This window comes from Tetrao urogallus, assembly GCF_951394365.1.
Source record: "Tetrao urogallus genome assembly, chromosome: 5".
Taxonomy (NCBI): Eukaryota; Metazoa; Chordata; class Aves; order Galliformes; family Phasianidae; genus Tetrao; species Tetrao urogallus.
The window spans coordinates 37,994,652-38,014,959 of NC_136818.1; the positions used below are offsets into that span (position 1 = coordinate 37,994,652).

At 43.3% G+C, this 20,308-nt stretch overlaps 1 protein-coding gene across 2 annotated transcripts in view; it reads left to right on the forward strand.

Moving 5' to 3' along the window:
- The window catches only part of ARID5B (AT-rich interaction domain 5B), a gene marked incomplete at both ends in the record, with an annotated part of 104,889 nt that overhangs the window by 10,580 nt on the left and 74,001 nt on the right, over positions 1-20,308 (forward strand). The window lies entirely within an intron of this gene.

Consider the following 20,308-nt stretch of genomic DNA (forward strand, 5'->3'; position numbering starts at 1 on the left):
CAGTTCTTTCTCTTTTCCTTGGCTTTTGTGCGTGGTTTCTTCTAGTTTATGATTACGTGCAGTGGTTTTCTCTGCTATTGCCCTGGCATCTGCTTTACACACTGCACTTATTTGTGTTTGTTTGTTGTGTTAAAAGAAATTTAATGTTTCTCAGACAGAACTGTTGTGGGTTAATATTTTCTTGGTTTTGTCTTTAACAATCAAGAAGACCCTTGTGGTAAGTTGCGAAATTGCTGTTATCTACCCTAGGAGCCAAAGAAAATTATCTTTAAGCCTAAAGCTTATAGTTGCATGTTAAGCCTTTGAAAGTAGGGGTTATACTTTAAATGCTTATGGAATCTAAAGTATATGCTGTAATTTTGTTAACCTACGTTATAATGTTGCTTATTTTTGGTCAGTGGCTCTGGCTTTATTGTTAGGCCTTTTTTTTATTATTTTTTAAAGTAGAAAAGGGTATTTTGGCTAATGTTTGACTGTGATCACTGTTTTCTTCATCACAACTGGGTGATAAGAGTAGTGAACCCAAGGGTTCAGTAAGACTTGTAGTGTCAGGCATGTTGATAGATAACTGATCTAGCCTGTGAAATGCAATCCAAGAAACTTCTTAATCTAATAATAAGGATATTTTTAACTGCTGGTAAAGCTCAAGAATTTAAGGATATTTTTCTTCCCAGATCTGAGAAAAACTCAGAAAAATGATCTTCGCTGTGAGGCAGCCCTGCATCCTGAAAGCTGCCTGTGAGCTCTGGTGTTGCCCCACCAGTGAAGAACATTTACTTCTCATTTGGTGTGGTCAGCAGGTTTAATTCTGCGCTCTGAGAACTGCCATCTCTCCAGCTCTGGGTAAAGGCAATAACATAATGCTCAGCATCCAGGGCATGGGGATTTCAGCTGCCTGTGCTGTATGCTCTCTGCTGTCAAAATGGCTGTTTTACTGCCTATTAGGGCATGTGCCCGCAGACCTTTTCCAATACTGAACATCTTGCCAGTGTAGTAGCAATGCTCAGCTGCAGCGATCAAAGCTTTACTAGCAGTAACTTATGCGTGAGGTCTCCCGCACAATGCAGTGGGGTAGCTGTTGTCTGAATGCACTGCTCTAAACTGTGAGTGTGGTGGGCTGTTGTGTGAAGGTCCCTCAGCTGTGAGCATCAGCACAGTCGCCTTAGCAAAGTCAGTCAGCCCAAGTGGAGTGGTCACCTCCTGCGTGTCAATGGCTTCCCACTACCACAGTTCTGTTCCCCTTCTGGTCAGACTCTCCGTGCTGTGCCCATTCAGACGTTTTGCAGAGAGGTTCTTCACGATGCTGCAATGGGGCAGCATTGTATGGAAGGTCTGAAAGCAACAGATCCGTTCTTGCAGTAATCTGGCAGGCCATACACAAAGCTGCTGGTGACACCCGTGTTTAACCCTGGCTGTAGACAAGGAAGCTGCTGAACCAGGTGTTGAAAAGGCATAGATAAACAAAGTGATCTTCTGGATCCCCTTTTTTTCCTATAAAATAGCATGTTTCCATTACAGAAAAATCCTATAAAATTAAGTTGATTCTGAAAGTTTTCTTACTAGATGTTTTTGGACCAAGCTGTAGAGGGTAATAGGAAATTATATCCCTATTAAAGTCTTTAAAAAAAACTTTACACAAGAAACAAAATCAGTTTCATGTAGTACCAAGAAGTGGTGAAGGGTGAAATAACCTGTATGAAATGAAAACATGACTGATACGGAACCAAGGGAGTGGCACTGTGAGAAGGTACTTAATTAAACACATTACTGGGGAGCAGGACAGCTTTACACAATAGCCAGGCAAAATGGAACCTTGGTATACGAGCAGCTTCTACATTGTATGGTATGCTGTGTGGCACTTGATTAGACAAAAATTAGTTGACAGCTGGTTAATCCATAACCCAGAGAAGCTGTGCACCTATAACTCAGAGTTGACCCTAATTCAAATTATGTAGCTCTGTCTCAATTTCTTCTCTTATTTTTTACTTTCCCTCTTTCCTAGTCTGTTTTTCCCTCGTCTCTTTTTTTCTTCTCTTTTTTTCTCTTTTCCTTCCTTCTTTTTTCTCCTTTTTTTTTTCCCCAGTAATGTTTTTCTCTATAAAATGCCATTGTTTTATCACTAGTGAATTATGCAGAACTTTTCCTTAGGACTTAGGAGTTAGTGAGTTAAATGCGGCAGATCTGTAACGGCTTTTTTTGTGAGCTTCAACATTTCAACCTGAGAAATTATTTTTAAGAATTATTTCTGCATTTTGAGCTATTTATGTTATACATTCTGTCCCTTTCCACAAATATGCCAATATTGAATGCTAGCAGTTTATGTCTTAAGTCTATTCATAGCTTTCTGAATATTTCTTTCAAATGTTGGGAAAAATAAAGAAAAACAATGCAGCATATAAAAATAGAGTTGCTCAGGAATGTATTATTCATAATGAACATGAGAACCTGTTTTTCCAGAAGAATTGGTCTGATTAAATCATTCACTACTAAGGTTGCTAGTTATTTATTTTTGTCTTCAGAATCATTTAGGGGATTTTTCTTTGTAATAAATGGACTTGTATATCCATATTTGGTAAACCAGTGGGAAGTAACCAAGTGAGGGATTATTTCATTTTACAAAATTTTTAGCAACTAAGCAATGTAAACACTATCAGTTAAATATGGCAAAGTTGCATATTTGTATTCCTTGGGCTATAGTTTGACAAAAATTCAAATTATTTTATATAACACCGCTTCTTACAGACTTCCTTTAAGTGAAGTATGAAAGCTGCAGTGTAAGCTTTATTGGCCTATAAATATGTCATTATAGTTGGACTACATTTATATGCTTTGGATTGTTGTTTAAGCCAAGAAAATATGTCTATACAGGTTGACTTTTCATTGAAACCCTTTGAGGCATACAACAGAATGTATTTTAGGCCAAGGTTATTAAAACAGCATTTTCATTTTTGCTGCAGACTCATTGTCAATTATGCTGCCACAAACTGTCTGTGGATAGGCAGTTATGAATGGTTTCGTCTCTAAATGTGTCTTTAGAAAAAGAAATAAAAGATAGAGGAGTCAGAGCTGAAATTGAGAGTAGAGACGGAGGGCAAATGGCTGGGTTTAGTGCTGGTGGGCCCTGCCGCCTTGGGCTGGGCTGCGGTGGCTGTGCGGGATGGGGAGGTGGGAGCTGCACGCCCCCAGCTGTGTCACTGTGAGCCAGCATTGGGCATTCCTGTGGGGCATGAGTCTGTCCTGACACAGTGCTGGGTTTGGCCCTCATGCTCCTGTCACCTCTCTTTATTTGTCTGTTTGACAATACTGGCTTTATCGTGCCAGTATGGATGATGATTGGCACCCTGTGGGCTATCCTATTCCTGTACTGATGGCATTAGTGATGGGGATGAGCAAGTACTGGTGCTTACTAAGGGGGTTTTGTGCAGTCTTCGTGTGTTAGTTTGGGTCCAGCGAGGGAGAACCAAAGGGAACAGCGTGTGACCCTCTGAATTCACTTACCATTGTAACTGGGACGTCTTCTCCAGATGAAGACTGTCAGGACATAATATAGGCAATCCATAGTATTATTGGTACTGACAATCTGCAGTAAAGCTGCATTCAGAGACTCTTGGAGATTTCCTTGTTCATTGTCAGGTGCTGCTGAATTCAGGCTTGCCTGACTTAACTGGATCCAATAATTTCTGACCGGCTGATGATTGACCATTAGAAGTACAGCTGTTTTGGGTCATGCCTCCAACTCTTTCCTGCTTCGTTTGTCTGCTCTTTTTGCTCTTCTTTTTGCCTTCTTGCCCCTGTTGTCCTGGCTGAATCCCATTTGATTTTGATCAAGCTCCTGTAAGTGTCCCATTATCCCATTTTCCCCTCTCTGCCTTTGCATGCTCTATGTTGGCTTTTGTCTCCAGGGTCACACTGACCTCTCTTATTCATTTTCACCAGCCCAGCTGATAGAGCTCTTTCGCTGCAGATGAGGCAATTACTTGGCTTGGTGTTGTGCTCCATGCAGCCTGGGTGGAAGAAGATGGCTCCTGGGGAAGGGACCATGCCTAGCACATGCCAGCAGTGCTGCTGCAAATCAAGAGCACCTGCAGGCTATGGGCAGTGCTAGGAGTGCTTGGCAGAGGGGTGCTGGGTGGGGCCCTTCCTCTGCTCATATGCCTCCCTTTGCTTTAGTTGCCATTGACCTTCAGTGTTTAGCATTAGGAATAACCTGTGGTGCTGAGCAGACAGGCAACTTTGGCCTTGCACAAAGAGGGTGAGATAAATGTTTATTTTTTACTTCTTAACCAGTTGGATGAGGATAACTGATAGGCTGCTGACTGCCTTCTGAATGCTGGCAGGTGCTGCTGTTGGGAGGCCAAGTGTACTCCTAAGAGTCCCATGATAAGAGCTCACTTTCATTTTGGGTGGCCCTGTAGCACCTTTGGGCCCCCCTCCCCACATGCTCCCTGTCTCCCCAGCCCCTGCTGCCCTCGGAGGGGTTGGCAGGGTCCCTGGGGCCTTCCTGAGCTTTCTGGTCCTCCTGTGGCTGCACGACAGAGATGATTTAAGTGCTCTTCATTCCTCCCTCCTCTGGGGGCAGCCTGTTTCATTACAGGAGAAGTGTATGAGGGTATTGTAAACGCTTCAATACATGGTGCTGGCTATGGAAGCTTTTCTTTTGCCACTGATTTGTGTTGAACCTCACCCACTTGTGGCTCTTGAAAGGAATTCTAGCATCATGTATTTCAAATTCCCAAGTGTGCTTTATCAATGAGATAAAATTTGAATTTCATTTCAGATCTTGACCTGACTTTGAGCTCCTATGAAAGGGGGCTGGGAGCAGCTGGGAGTGGAGGAGGTGGGTGTTATGGTCTTTGAAATGCATAAGTCTTGCCGAGAAAAAGCAGAATCCCACGTAACTTTTTTCTGTGTAGCCCCTAAATGGCAGCTCACCCCACGCTTCCTTCAGTGGGAGCAGGCTGACACAGTTATCAGGCTGTGCTGATAGCGGCTGTCACTGTGTCAGTGTTTTCAGCGATGTTCTGGAATGACGGGGCACTTTGTCAGTGTTGTGGAGCGCAGCCACCTGCAACTGCACTTTGGTTTGGAAGTGGAATGGAAGAAATTGCTGCTGTGGGACAGCAGTGGGGGAAGAGTTAAATTTCGGTGCGTTGCAAAGCTGGAGGAATTGCCCCACATTCTGCTGAGGCTGAAGATGCAGCAGTTTGCCCCATTAATAAGGGCTTGGTGCAGCTTCTCCATGGAACAGCAGAGGCCTACACAACTGCAGAATAAGTAGATAAGAAAAGGCCATTCACAGGCAGTGTAAAGGCAGCCATTGTGGGACAGTATCCCTTTAAAAATGTTTGACAGCTTTTTTTTATTTTTGTCTGTTTTTAGCACCGAGATTGACCTTGCCAGGCTGTGTAATAACCCACATGTGTCTGCTCTCCAGGATTTTTTCCCTTCTAGTCACTGTTGGATCTTGCATTTAATTCTTACTGACCATGAGGTTTTGTTCCAGTAACTGGAAACGTGTGCCTCTCGGTGCAGCGCTGCCGTGTTTGCATCTGACTATATCTCAGAGTCTGCTTTCTTTTATTCTTTTTTTTTTTCCCACTTTTGATTTTGGAGGGTGCTGTTTTCCTCCCTAGCCTTCTCTCTGACTTCCGTCCCTGCCCATATTGTTTCTGGATCCCAGAGGGCCCCAGTTTGGGACTTGTATTGTTTGAGTCCCTGCATGTGCCGTGCCCAGTGCCATGGAGGGAGGTGATTGGCACTCTCCTCCTGGTGCCATGTCTGCTGGCTGGACTGCTGGTTCGATGCCTACAGTGTGCTTTGATATGGTCATGTGTGTCGGAGGACATCCTCTTCTTCCCTCTTGGCTCTTCTCTTAGGCTGTAATTCCGCTGTGCCATAGCCAGGGAAGTGAAGCCTCACGTTTGTCTTGATTTGTGCACCCCATTCATTGAGGGAAGCTGTCCTTACCCCACCCTGAAGTGCTTCCCTTGCTGCCCACGCTGCCGTGCTGAGATGCTCTGGCCCTTCCATGGGTGCTGCTACACCCAGCAGTGCTGGAAGGCCATCCCGTGCTGGGAGAGAGAGGACAGCCAGACTTCATTCAACTCCTTTTTATGTAGGGGAAGAGGGCAGCTGTGGCATCATTGCTCTGTTTAAACCCAGTTTGAAGATTCTTAAGTGTCAATACTGTGACTGCATAGTGCTTGTGGTTAAGTTGGTTCCTGCTTGCCTTTGCTGGCATGGCAGTGCATGTGGGTGAGGCCACTGATAGCTGAGGGTTCCTGGGCAGGAAGGGGTTAAGCCCAGTATGTGTGTTAACAGGAGTGCACTTTGTGGGCACGGGAGGCAGAGAAAGCTGGTGTTTAGAAAACGTGTAACTGGGTAGGTTTTACATGGGAAAGCATTGCGGCATCACCTTTGTTTACTTCGTTCAGTACAATCTGTACCATGTGAAATAAGTTCCTCCTTAATTTTATTGCTAATCGTAATTTGCTTGTAAAAACGAATCATCGGCGCTGTAAACCTTGAGCTTGGGTCTTTCTTTCTCTGTTACATTGTGAAGGACAAATACTTAACACTATAAAGAAGCTTCTGTTAGTGATAGATAATGCGTATTATTTTAGCAGGAGTATATTTTAGCAGCCTGTGAAAAATCAAGGTGAATTTTTCCATATGCACACTGCTGCATAATTGATAGATGTGGAAGCTGAATTTCAAAATAAGCTTCTAGCAGAGCACACATTTGATTTTCCTAAACATTTAAATATATGTATCACACCCTCATTTTAAGATGCTGGTTAATGACTTTATGAGCATGTTGGCAGCCAGAGCATTACATGTGGTTTGAGAAATGTGTCTGGATATGCTCGGTAAGCAGTATTGTTCTGACAGTGTACTAAAGGCCATCTTCAATTTGACTGTGCTCCACTTTGTTATGCTGTGAGAGAAGAAGATAATTCAGCAGAGCATTGTGCTGTCGGCTGGAGACGCCACTCTTCAGAATACAAATATTACTAAGGATAAATGAATCATTAAAAGAACAGTGGCGTAAAATATCTGATGAATGAACTCCAGGAGCCTCCGCAGAAATAAATTTAACATTCACGGACAGTACCATAATATGTGAAATAATAGCGTCAGTTCTACATTCAGTTGCCAAAAACATTTATGGACCTGGAATAATTTTGAATTACAGGGCTATAAATACATGGAGGGGATTTGGTGATATCATAATAAGCCATGAGAAAGATACTAGTCTGGTTTCTAATGTTACCAGAACCTTGAGGTGTATTTACAGCCTTATTCATACTGCTGCAGTATTAGGGAGAGATCCTTCTCTCGCAGCATGTTTGCCATTCCCATTAGTGCCAGGAGGAGTTACACACGTGTGCCATGAGTGGAATGGATCCCTCTGTGTTGTACAATTCAAGGATCCTATAACAGATTGGAAATTAAAAAAAAAAAGAAGTGGGAAACATTCCCTCTTGTCCTCCTCCAGGTCCCTCATGTCCCATTTTGATCCTGTGAATGAGACTGGTGAAGGGAAATAGGTAAAGCATGACAAGGTAGCCAATGTGTTTCCAAACTTTAGACACAGCTGCATCATTTTTCCGCTTTTTATTACTGAGAAATGAAACAACCAAAGCCCAGATGTTCCGGTCCCAGGTTTTTTTCAAGTGTGGGCTCATATATTTTGAAAGTATGTTGTAAATGCCCAGGAAGGCTGGGACTGTCAGCCCGTCTGTGGAAAAGAGGCTTCGCTGTTCTGATGCCAGATCTGGGGCTGATAAGAGCAGTTAATTAGGAACTGGGGCCAAGGGCATGTTCAGCTTTCAGCATGTCCTGTGTCGCCTGTTTGTAATGAAGCCTGGTGTCCCCTGCCTTCCTGAGCCGGGGCGGTGACAGGGCCTCCACAGGTACTTAGTGTCTGCTCACACATCCCGATATTAAATGGGCTGCAGCCCTGTTCCACAGGACCCTTCCCCTCCCTGTGCCTTCCTCCAGCCAGCTGTGCTGTGCTGCTAGCCTCAGCCTTCTGGTAAATCATCAGCAAAATATGCACGTTCAACGTAGGGCAAAGCAAGTCTGCTCAGTAATTCCGCATTCCTTAGTGTTGCAGGAGGTCTCTCTACTGACCAAGCTATGGTTTCTGCTCATCCTTCTTGGAGACTGATGCTTCTGGCCTTACATCTAGACCTTCCTTGGTGCATTCCTAGCGCTGTGGTGCACCTTGCAGTGGGCAGGGACTCAGCTGATGTCCCTCAGCACAGTTCCTGCTCTGCATTCTGTGTCTTGCTGTGCTAATCCCCCTGACAGCCGCAGATGGGTCAAGACCTGGCGATGCAGCCTGGGCTTTCCACTCTTGCCGGCTGGTGAAGCAAAGCAAAGATAATTACAGGACCAAAAACATGACAACAGTGTGGTGGTCATCAGCAGGATGGAGTCCTTGTCAGCCTCGAAGGTGATGTGTAGGCTGTGGCATGTGTCAACAGTAGGTCCTCACCCAGCTTCTCACTGAGCCTGTATGCATTTCCAGTACCCCCGGTTCATTGCCTTGTCTGTCCTTCTTGGACTCAAGTGTGTTCTTGCTGTGGCAGGGTCACGGGATTATTGATTATTTGGGTTTCAGTTAATTACTGATGACTTCAACTTGTTATTCTTAGCAGTATCTGGTGAGCTCCCTTGGCAAACCCAGTAGACAGTGTGTAATGCTGTCTTTATGCATGTTTTTCTCTTCAATTACTTTAAAACCACAGTTTCCACTTTTTTTTTCACACAGAGTATTTCCAGATTAAAAGCTTTATGGGATGAAAATTAAATGATAAGGTGCTATAAAAGTCTACATCAAGAATCTCAAATGTTTCGGCTCCATTTTTTAATTTTGTTACTCCCTAAGTGACCCAATGTATGTCAATATACACTTCCACTTTGGTTGCACAGAGAAAATAGCTGAAAAAGTCCTTGTGTGCTTGTGTACGTAATCCCTTGTTCAGAAACTTGCAAAAGTGGCCCCATAAGTTCTGTGGTGTAGTGTAAAAAAAAAAAAACGAAGCAAAACGCAACCAAATAATTTTGGCAGTTGAAATGGAGAAACTAAAAATAATTTAATCTGCAGTGTGAACATAGTTTCGTATTTATACTAGCATCTGGCCTCAGGAATTGAATACTCCATTCTTTAAATAGCTTCACTCTGGCTCTTGAATGCTTTGTGACTAGAACATTACCCTACAGTCATACACCTTGTTTACATATTTCTGTTAAAAGGCAAAAGAACTTACAGTACTTCAGTACAGCAGTATGAGCTCCCCCCTCCTCCCTCGCCCTGGAAAAAGAAAGTTTTTGTTTGTTTTTTTTTTTTAAAAAAAAATAGCAAAAATGAAAGAGTGGTCTGAAAATGCATTTATGCATTTTAAATTTAGTTCCCTTGCTTTGCTGCCGGGTACATATTTTACCATCATTTGTATCAGAAAGTGGAAGAAAATATTTCAAAAGAAAACGTGTGCCATTTCAAATGCCCAACAGTAGTCAAACAGAAATTTATGTACACTTTGTTTTTATGTTTGGTTTTAATCTGGCAAATGTCCTTGTCTTTAAAAATATTTTGCCTGGAGGCAGTGGATCTTTTTATTTTTACCCATGTGGTAGAAATAAAGAATGGGCTCCTACAACGGAAATATATTAAAATAACAAAATAAACAGGTAAACACTATAAATGGGTGGCTAATGATTAGCTTCTCACGGTCTATAGGGACAAAGTATCTTTTTATAGTTTTATGACCTGTGCCCAGCCTGACTTCAGGAGGAATTGTATTTTCAGAATTGTATATTTGAAACTTCAGCTAAGCTTTACAAATTTAGTAGATCCCTATTTAGTGTCTGTTGGTGAGTATAAGTCCAGCCTAATATTCCTGCTGCTATATTTTCATTCACATGTCTTGAGGTGAACCTAGAAGCAGAAGAAAAAATATCCCGTTTTTAAACCTTATCCAGAATCCATTTGTATGAGTCACTAAAACAGAATCATAGTGGTTTGGCTAAAAAAGGCTTCATTTCTAAAGGGAGCGTTCATTAAAACACTGGCGCGTTTCCCACAGTGTTTCTCAAATTTGTTTTCTTTGTTGTCTCTGTGCTATTGCAAAACATGAAACATGGGGTCCTGTGCTATGTGCCAGGCAGGCTCCTGGTGGTGCAGTGGGCTGGGCTGCTCGAGCAGCAATGCTCAGCCCCTGGAGCCCTGCTGCCAACTGCCTCCCTGCCCACTGCTTGGTTGTGGAGGGAAGCCTTCCAGCTCAGGTGGAGAAGAGCTCTGGGCTGCCTGATGTAGTGGTTGGCGACCCTGCCCATGGCAGGGGGGTTGAGACCAGATGATTTTTGTGATCCTTTTCAATCCAGGCCGTTCTATGATTCTATGATATGATTCTATGAAAAGTTGAAGGAGCGCTTCTTTTTCTAGGCATAATTATTCAGGGCTGTACCTTGGGCTTGGGCTTGCTGCTATGATGCGCAGTAGGAAAACTTACAGCAGTGTGAGTGGCAGGATGGTGTGTATCTTCATGAGTATTTTTGGGACAGAGAGAGTTGCTTTGTTTCTCCTACCCAGCTATTATATTCCTCAACAGGAATAGAGCTGCTGGGATCATCATCCCACTCAGTGTTGGGGCAGTCAGTGCCATTTTCTGCAGGTTTCAGGCTGGCTGGGGACACATGAGAAGCTTGGTGCTGAGGCAGTGCTCCATTGTGGTCTCCAGCTGTGGCTCCGTAGGGGACAGGAAGAGGTGAGGCAGCATGGAGAGCCGGGGGGAGCACCGCCTGGGGCAGCATGGGGAAGGTCGTGCGCTCAGTTTTGCCTTAGTGTGTTTAGAACTGAGCCCTCTGGCTTGTGTACAGTGACTGAATGGCCCAGGATTTTGCCTTCGGTGATTTCAGATGCCATGCAGTTGCAAAGCATGCAACATGTAATTTATTGGGTAAAGCCTATTTAATATCTTAAAAGCATACGGTAGGAGATCAGATGTGAATGTAACAGCCTTAAAATATATTCCCTGACAACATACTTAAGAACATTTGGGTCTAAATGAAATTTACAGGAAATGAGGCCAATTTCATCCCCACTATTTTGAAGGCGGGGAGTGCAGGAGAAAAGGAGAGAGCATGGACAAGAATTTGTGTGTTTGATAACATAAGTCCAGCATTTTTGCACAAATGAAGTAGGAGCATTTTTCATCTGTTGTGGCAGAAATGGTAGTGTTGTGCCAATGGTAGTCATTGGCAGACTTTTAACTGATCACACATTCACGAATACGTATAAATGAATATGAAAAGTCTTTTCCTCATTTCTGGCCAATCGTGCAGGGTGTTTGTACGCATCAGTATCTCATGGCTTCCTCTGTCAGCCTGGGGAAGCACAAGATGAAGAAAAGCTGCTACTCTGTTAGACCCTTCTGCCCCTCGTCACCTTGCAAAGTCAGCCTAGAAGTTACAAGTGCTTTACCTGCTTTTTATCTGGAGAATGCTTGGTGAGTGTTGTCTCTAGAAGGAGGGTTCCTCAAGGAAAGGGAAGAACAGTAGCTGCTAAGAGGGTTTCTAATCAAGCTAATGACTAGCCATTGTCTTCCACTGCACAAGACTGTGACAACAGTATGTAGAAATTATATTGTTAGGGCTCCAAAAACGTTTTGAGTCCAAAAGTGTCATTCATAAATACTGGGTACATGACAAATTTCTTACTTAAAATCATGGAGCACTTTTTTGGCAGAAGGTATTTTTTGTTGGGAACGTGACAGAGATTTTGCAGAGTTTTCACTGGGCAAGTAGAAGACTTGGAAAAAGATGTGGTTTAGTTTTATCTTATCTTAAACAGTGGTTTTGTTGCTTGTGCTTCATATGGTCATCGTATTTCCATTCTATTTCAAGCTGTCGGGACATGAAGTCTTGGGCACACGTTGTGCTGAGTGTCACAGGTAGGACAAGGCCAAAAAAAGAGTGCTTATGTACCTGTATCTGAGCTCATCTATACAGCTTGTTGCCAAAACTTGGTGGTGCTAAAACTTCACTCCGAATCTGTGTTTGAGATGACTTCAGGCCCTTTTAGATCAGTGTGCCTACCTACCTTTGGAAAGCATAGTTGGCATCAGAAAGAAGGTAATTGCCGGAATCCTTTCCAGGATGAAAAAGTTGAGATGACAGTCACTGCTAAGCCATTTGAACCTCAGCCATCCTGCCACAGTGTGTCTGTCCTGATGTGGCTTTAGGTGTTACTGACTGAATGCTGTACTATTCCCATTGAGCTCGGAAACCTGCAGCAGCAAGGCTTGGCTCAGTGTCCTGTAGCAGGAGCCCACAGAGCAGCAAGGCAGAGCAGCTTCTCTGCAGTATCATAGCATGGACTTGGCTGCAAGGTCAGGCAGCAAGCCTGGAGAGTGTTTTTGCAATCACCGTGTAACTGACAGAGATAAAGCTTCTCTGTCCTATCAAGTGAAAAGGTGTGGCTTGGCAGTCGCAGTGAGGTCCCCATTCTGACACACGCTGCCTTCATTGAGTAAAGAACAATTATTTGCCCTTCTACTAATTGCAGCTTTTCCAGATTTTACTCTGGACACATCCACCCCAGGTTCTCGAAGTCCTCTGCTATTTCAGGCTTGAATTGCTGGTGGCTGTGGTGTCCCCTGGCTGTCCTGGCACCAGCACAGAAAAAGGCAGCACATGAGCCAGGAGTGAAATGCTCTGTGTATCTCGGAGATCCGCATCTCACTTAGGCCTGGCGTAAATGTGTTGTGCTGCAGTTCATTGAGCTGATGACCACGAACCCCGTAGTTCCCAGGAGATAAACAACTGCTCTTGTGCATGTTCCCTTCTCCCTGGGTGCCATGGGTATCTGTGCATCAGTGTTGCACTGACAGGACTGACTAGAGGAGGAAAACGTTATGGGCCATTAAACAAACAAGAAACCCCACCTTCATTTTATTGAAGGTACATACAAATCTCATCAGTTTCCTTCTTTACAGCTAGTTGACTCAAGGATCTGTGTGAAAGATCAGGTTGCTAGCTCACAGAAGTTAGCTGGCTTCAAGCAGCTGCAGACTGGTTTTCTCATGCCACCAGCCTGTTGCACTCCCAGAAAGTAAAAGTTTGAAGCCTGACCTGAGTCTGGTTTCTTGCACACGAGATCATTTTGCCGCCTGTGGCCTAGAAACCAACAATGAATGTATAAATTGCAGGCTGGAAGAGAATTCTGAATTGACTGTAAGGTGAATGGAAGTTTAATTCCCTGAACTTCAACTGAGAAAAGATCACTGAATTCTAAAGCACATTTCAATATAGACAAAGAAAATGTTATTTTAGTATAGATTAAACTTCTGACTAAGATATAGAGGGATTATTGTGTCTGTTTCAGATGTAATTTCATGCCTGAGAATTTACATTGAAGGAAAACTGGTCTGGAACACATTAGTAAGGGCCCTGTTTTGCTGTCAGTTTAATTAAATGGAAACTGCTGGCAAGGAGACTGGAGTGGGTTTATAGAAGCAATACTATTTTGAATGTTGGAACAGGAAACTGTTAGGTCTTCCAGTTTGTAAGGGACACAAAAATGAAACCTGTGATTCATTCTTGTTTACAAACTCCCCAGCTAATATACAATAACCTTAGTGATAAATTAACTGCAATTACACACTATATGTCGAGGCTTCACAATGGCTGCAGACTTTGTAGTTACGAAAACCGTGACCTTTGACGGAGAGGTTAGAACATGAAGTTTTTCCAAACAGCGAGTAGATCTTCGAAAGTACTCACTTTTCCTTTCCTGTTTCATGTGAGTAGATTGACAAGATGTGCAGTGGGTGTTCTGTTTGCTTGCCACAAGATTGTTGTCAGGCAGAAACCCCCCAAAACAAAAATCCCGCCCTTCGGGAACATTGATTTATCTGTTAACTGTGTCTGGCATGCTGCCTTTTGGCTTTGATTTCAGAGAGAAACATATTTGGTTACTTTAATAGGCAAAAGCACTGAACCTGACTTGTAGGGAAAAAAATTGTTTTCTTTCCCTTTTTCAGTTCTGTTTACCGTATTCTGACATTCTGCATTGTAACTGTACAACGATTCCAAGTTGGAGTAAAGGAAAGTAGGGCTGGATCTCAGACTCCATCGGCCTCATTTTTAGAGAGCCAGCTTTTCTGGGTGACTCAGTGGGACTGAAAATGAATGTTTATGCTGCTTAATAGCCACTCTGTGACACAGGCTCTGATGATATCAAATGTTTTTTTGTTCTCAAAAATTGTTCATATCCCTTATTTATATATCTCCTTTTTATTTACATTTGTTTTTCTTTTAGAAGTTTTTCCTGAGGTTGTGAGTTGTTTTACTCCCTGCCCCCAGATCTTTTGTTCCCTCTTTTTTGCTTCTGGTAGATGTATTTAAAGGAAACGGGGTTTTCTTCCTCTTACTTTGGAAATTCAGATCTTACCTACTTTCAGTTGTGTTTCCAATTCATGATGTCCCAGCGTGTGAGAGTGAAAGCTGCATATTTGACAAAGTGAGGTTTTTAATCACCTTCCAGTCACTGTGTCATATTTATTGTGTGTGCTTAGTTGTCTGTGATGGAACTGTGAGTAGGTGTGTGTATACAACAAGCGTGTGTGTTGCTGAGCTCTGCTAGTCAGAAAGCGCTTGGCCAAGGGAGCATCTTTGTGAAAGACTGTGCGTTCTTCACATAAGTATCAAAAGCAACAAAGTACATTGTTTGAGATCTGTGGAGATCACAAAAAAATAAAGGGAACTAGAGATTTAAAAGCAGCAAGGAGAACAGAACAGGAAAGATTGTGGAGATCTTCGTCCCTGTGAATTCGATGTTGTTTTTCAGTGAAGCTGTGGGAGGAATCCATGTTTTAATATTAACTTCAGTCATGCTGTAGCCCAATGCCTCCAGTGAGCCTGAAATTCGGCATGGCTGGCGGGGGGCAGGGATGAGATTTGGAGAGCCCTTGTGTAATGTGAGGTACTGGTAGGGAAGAAGGGCCACAGCCATCTTCAGGGATTTTTGCCTCTCGAAGAACCAAGGCGCAGTCTGCCTCGATGCTGTGGCTGCTGTGGGAAAGCTATGGGGCAGTGAGCTGCTTTGGGTGCCTGTCCAGGCTGTGTGGAGAGAAAGGCTTGCCTGGCTGGAGTGGTGGTGAGAGCTAAGGCCACCAAAGCTCTCTGATCTCTAGAAAGTGCACTGAGAGTCTCTACCAGCTAGTTTATTATAATTTTTCTTTTTCTGCTCTGCTTCATGACAGTACTTCAAATAATTACGCTGATTTATGATTACAGGTATTTTAAAGCTGTAGTATGCTGTAACAAAGCGATGCCAGCTTATTGTTTCTGGCCCTATGCAATTATACAATTGAGTTTAGGCATGTAATAATGTTATAACCGAAATATCCATCATGATGGATTGAATTTCACGAAGTACAATACAAGAATATTTATAGCTCCATTCTTAAAGCTGCTTTTGGGTCAGAATATGCCTCCTTCGTACAGCCTTTAAAGACTTGGAAAAGCCTAAAACTTTTCTCAGTCTGGCCCCAAAGCTACCACTGCGCTGTGCCTGCAAGGGGGAGCGTGCGTGTAGCTGATGGTAAACAGAATATGATAGAACAGAGTAATTATTTCCGCTAGAAAATGAGGATCCGGCATTATTTGTACAGTAACACAAAGTCATTATTTGGCTATGCTGCTGTAATGAAACAATAAAGATCATGCTTAATGTAAGTATCGTCTCCCGAGAGACTTCTTGTTCTCTTTCTAGCATTTTGGCTATTAAAACGCATTTAGATTGCTGGGTCTCATTTCCCACTGTTTTGCAGAGAGTGGAGTGGGCAGAGCCTCCCCTCCTCCCGGCTCTGTTTGAATGTAGACCTTTGGCATTCCAGAAATCTGACCTTGTTTGTAGGGAACGGCTCATTTTTCTATAATGTAATATGAAGCACTCTTGTGTTTTGATTCCATGAAGTAGAGAGTTTAATGTTCCAGCTTGCCGTGATAAGGATACGATCTGGCCAAGATAGAAACACTAAAGGAAATCAGCTATTGTACTGTTCTTTAACATATTGTTTGTGTAGCACTTTCATTTAGAATAATTTTGAATAATCTTGGAGTACCTTTTAAAAAGAGATTTTCTTTTGTTTCTTTCTTGGCCGGGATAAAAAGTGCGGCTTTAAGATATTTCTCCTAAAATAAATTTCAGGCCGCCTCATTTATAGTCAGCATGCCTTGATTACTTGCAGACATACTGGAAATTTACATGCGCTTTTCTCCATTATAAAACACTGATCTGTTCAGATCATTAGCTCCCTCATGACTAGCGCTTGGCAGCAAGCCAAGGCAGGCTAAATCTGGAGCTGTAAATCGTGAGTTGAAATAGCAGAAAGTGGATTTGTAACTTAAAAAGTGTAAACAGTTTGGAAAATGAAGTAATTTTAGAGTATGATTGATTGCCTTAAGATTGCACTTTAAATTAGCCTAGGGTCTCCAATGCAGATATGTGCACTAACTGCTTATTATGTATTTTCACTTTTCTTCGGAACAATAGCGTTGTTGGTAGGCTTCTAAACAATGTATGCTTCTCCTAGAGTGACCTTTGAGGAAATGAATAGTTTTATTGTGTGTCCATTACTTTGCCTGGAACAACATTTTTGAGTTATTAATTTGCCGTGGTCTATAAATAAAGGAATCAAAATGCAAAGCAGCTGCGTTATACTGCATGTAGTTCATCAGCCTTGTGCTTAAACATCACCGTTTAAGATTGATAATTCACCGCATAAATAATTTTTTTCCCTCTGGTAAATTAGTAATGTTTTGCATAGCCGATAGTTGCTGGAGATTGGTCCTTTAGCACTGTGGAAGCAAAAATTAAGGGTTTTTTTTTTAAAGCTGAAGTGAGGAGTGACTGCTGTGATGCTGACACTGTGCGTTCCTTTTTCCAGGGATTTACCTGTATGCATCCTGTGGAACTCTGTGTTAACTCATGGCTATGCTAGAAATTAAGAACCTAAAACCATTTATCTGACATTAGTGGTAGTCACAAGTCACAATAAACAGCCCCCAGTGCTTGAATAGAGTATGTAGCAAAAACTCCTACGTTTTCATATCAGAGTGTTTTTCGTCTCGCCTTGCCCTAGATTTGATGTCTGGCACTCAGTAGATACCAGGCTCTGTTTCATCATTCTTCTGGAAGCTCCCTTCCCAGAGAATGTTTTTCCCAGGCTGCCACCCCTCTCTGATGTTCCTTCCCCGCTCTGCCCACATTTGAAGTGAAGATTTTGCCCTTGCATTGGTGAAGGAGCACTGGTGAGCGGTCCGAGCCCAGGCCTGGGAGCCAGGCCTGCTGAGACTGAAGCTCCGTGACTCATTCGGTGGCCTTAAGCAAGTCGAAACATCTCTAGGGAGGTTATTTCACATGTAAAACAGAAGAAATAATACTTATCTATCTACCTGCCTCATAGGAATGCCCTGAGGACTAATTAGCGTCCATTAAGAGCTTTGAAACAGACAGTGCTATCTATTATTAGAGCACACTCCAGACTAGCAGATAGTATGTTGGGATTGTTTCCTACTTAGAGCCTTCATCTCTACTGGGTGTCAGACCAGAACCCGTCGGGAGCAGAGCACGAGCCACTGGTGCTTTTGGGAACGTTGGCAGCCTTGTGCAGGCCCTTCCTGGGCAGATTGACTGGAGACTTCTGCTCTCGCTGAAAACTTGGAAAGAGTCTGCCTAGAGAAAGGAGTGGGAGGATACTTACTTGTTCTACTCAGCTCATAGGCATAACTTGTCCTGAAATCCTTTCTCACCCTGCCTCCACCTGAGGCCTCTTCAGATAATTCAGGTAGCGTGGCTTCTCTCCCTCGCCAGGAGTTGCTTCCTGGTCCTGCAGGAGAGGAAGAGAGGTGCAGTGCTAGTTCCCAGGCGGAGCACGGGCTGGGCTGGGCTGGGCTGGCAGGTTCACATCACAGGCAGCCTTACTTGTTCAGGAGGCTATTCCACTTTCTTGAGGAGCAAATGCTTCTCTTTGTCTGTTCCTTCCCTCCGCTACTAGATAACAACTCCCCTGCAAAGTCTTTAAAATGAAAATCTGATCTGGGGCTGGGGTATCAAACCATGCAGGTGTGTGTCTGCTGACGACTGGGAGCCTTTTCACCACCGAGCGAGGAGGGTGCTCATCTGACTGGCAGCTCCTTTTGTTCTCGAGTGCATCTTCTCTCACCATAAACTTTTCTACCTCTCTTCCAGATGCCTTAATAACCTAGTTCAAAGGGCCCAGCCCGCTTCCCACTGAAGCCCACAAGCCCGCTCTTTCTTTCAGTGAGACTAGGACTCCATCCAAGTTGACTTGAGAAAACCTTAATTTCTCTCTGTTTGCTCCTCACACGTCTCTCAGGCCATGAGTAATGTGCAAGGAGATGGGAAAACCTGTGTGAAATTTTCCAAGGGAGTTTTCTGTGTTTTCATAACATTAATGAAATTACTTAGCACTTCATCAGATTTTGCAGCTTAAGGTGTTGGGATTTCGATAGCTCCCTGCTTGGGTGCTCTGACTTCTCAGCACCAGAAGGTGTTCCCCTCAGAAATGGGGCTGAGAGTTCTTAGGAGCGTTTGGCCCAACGATGGCTGTTGAGCCTTGTGGAGAGTTTTTTGGCCCAATGTCAGTAGGCGCTGAGGTGGGGAGTGAGGCTGTGTGAGGTGCTGGAAGCGCAGGGATGCAGCTACGTCAGTGGCCGGGAGCCGGGCAGCTCCCAACCAGCCTGATCTGCCCTGGTTGCTTGGCAGTGAGGTTATCCTGATGACAGGTACATACTGCATTGCGATGAGATAAAGGACCGTGAATTCTTGGAGAAAAAATACATGGAGGTAGCATTTTTTGTAACCACAGCGTGTTTTTTTCTAAGAAACAGCAGCATGCTAATTCAAATTCTGTGCCGCTCTCGGGTTTAAGCATCATTACACTGCAGATGATAACTTAAGTTTATCTGTAAAATTCTTAAACTGTGTTTTTTTGTTTCCCAGCTTGACTTCTTTTGCTCTTCTTGCCTTTGATTGACTTCCAAAAAAGTTATTAACATGTTGCAAAACAAATAAAAGGGGCTGCTGAAGCTTATTAAAAATGGTTTCTTTTGTTCATCTCTGGCAGTTGACAAATTGTCTTGTGCTCTATCTTACCTGCTCCAGTGTGAAAGGTTACGTGAGAAAATGGCTGCAAATAAATTGCCATTGAATGTTGTCGAAGACTAAGCATACTGCTTCTCTATTAAAGACCTCTTTTAAAGCTCGCTATTCAGGCTCCCCCCTGCATGTCTCTCTAACACTTGTCTGTTATATTATGTTTGGCACAGAAGGAAACATTAAATAGAAAAGAAACGTCTGACTGTGGTGTTTCTAGACCCTATTATCCCTCTGTCAAATGTCCACATGAGAAGGGTACAATTTTTGTCCATATTGATGATGATTTCTGAGGATTTTACTAACTGTCTTCGGAGGAATTGCTGGAAACAAACGAAATTGGAAAGCACATTTTTGCAGCTTTGGAAATTTTACTTAAATCAGTGTAATGAGACGCAGTCAGTAAAATGTAATTATTCTCACTTCTCCATGTGTCAAAGAAATCAGCAGTATGGTTAGGGAGCGGAGGGTTACAGTGAGCTTGTTATTTTTATATGGAGCCAGATACCGCTTGTGTGTAGTACATGGTAAATAGTAGATAATGCAGTTTTTATGTGTACTAAATACCCGGCAAGAATTAACGGGGTTGTTACTTCATTAAGGGTTTCAAAGAGGGCATAAATGTCAGAAGCAGAGCTGCACTCTTTAAATCACTGGACCCATTCCGCCCTCCGCCCTGTGTGTCATGGCCCTGGGACCGGCAGTCTGCCGCTGCTGTTCTGAAAAGGGCTGAGCTCTTCTGAGTTTGGAGGATGATGGTGGAAGGCGATGTGTGGAACATGGAGATAAGGCTTTTGACCCATGCGTTTGGGGGCAATGGAAAATGAAGGCGATGGATTCTGCCCATGGGAGGGATGGTGTGACAGTCCCATTGGAGTTGGGCTGTGTCATGTACTTCTCTCATTTCTGTGTTAATGCTTTGTGAAAGAGGAGGGAGGAGATGACAGGAGACCTGTTAGTCTAATACTAAGCCCAAGAACTTAGCTTAATTCTTAGTGGATTCTCATGTCTTTTGATTTTACATTCCTTAACATTTTCCCAAGCAAGATGGATTTGCTGTGGACCTCTTCACCTCCTCAGCACAGAAGGCGAGGAACAGAACACAAGTTTAGAAAT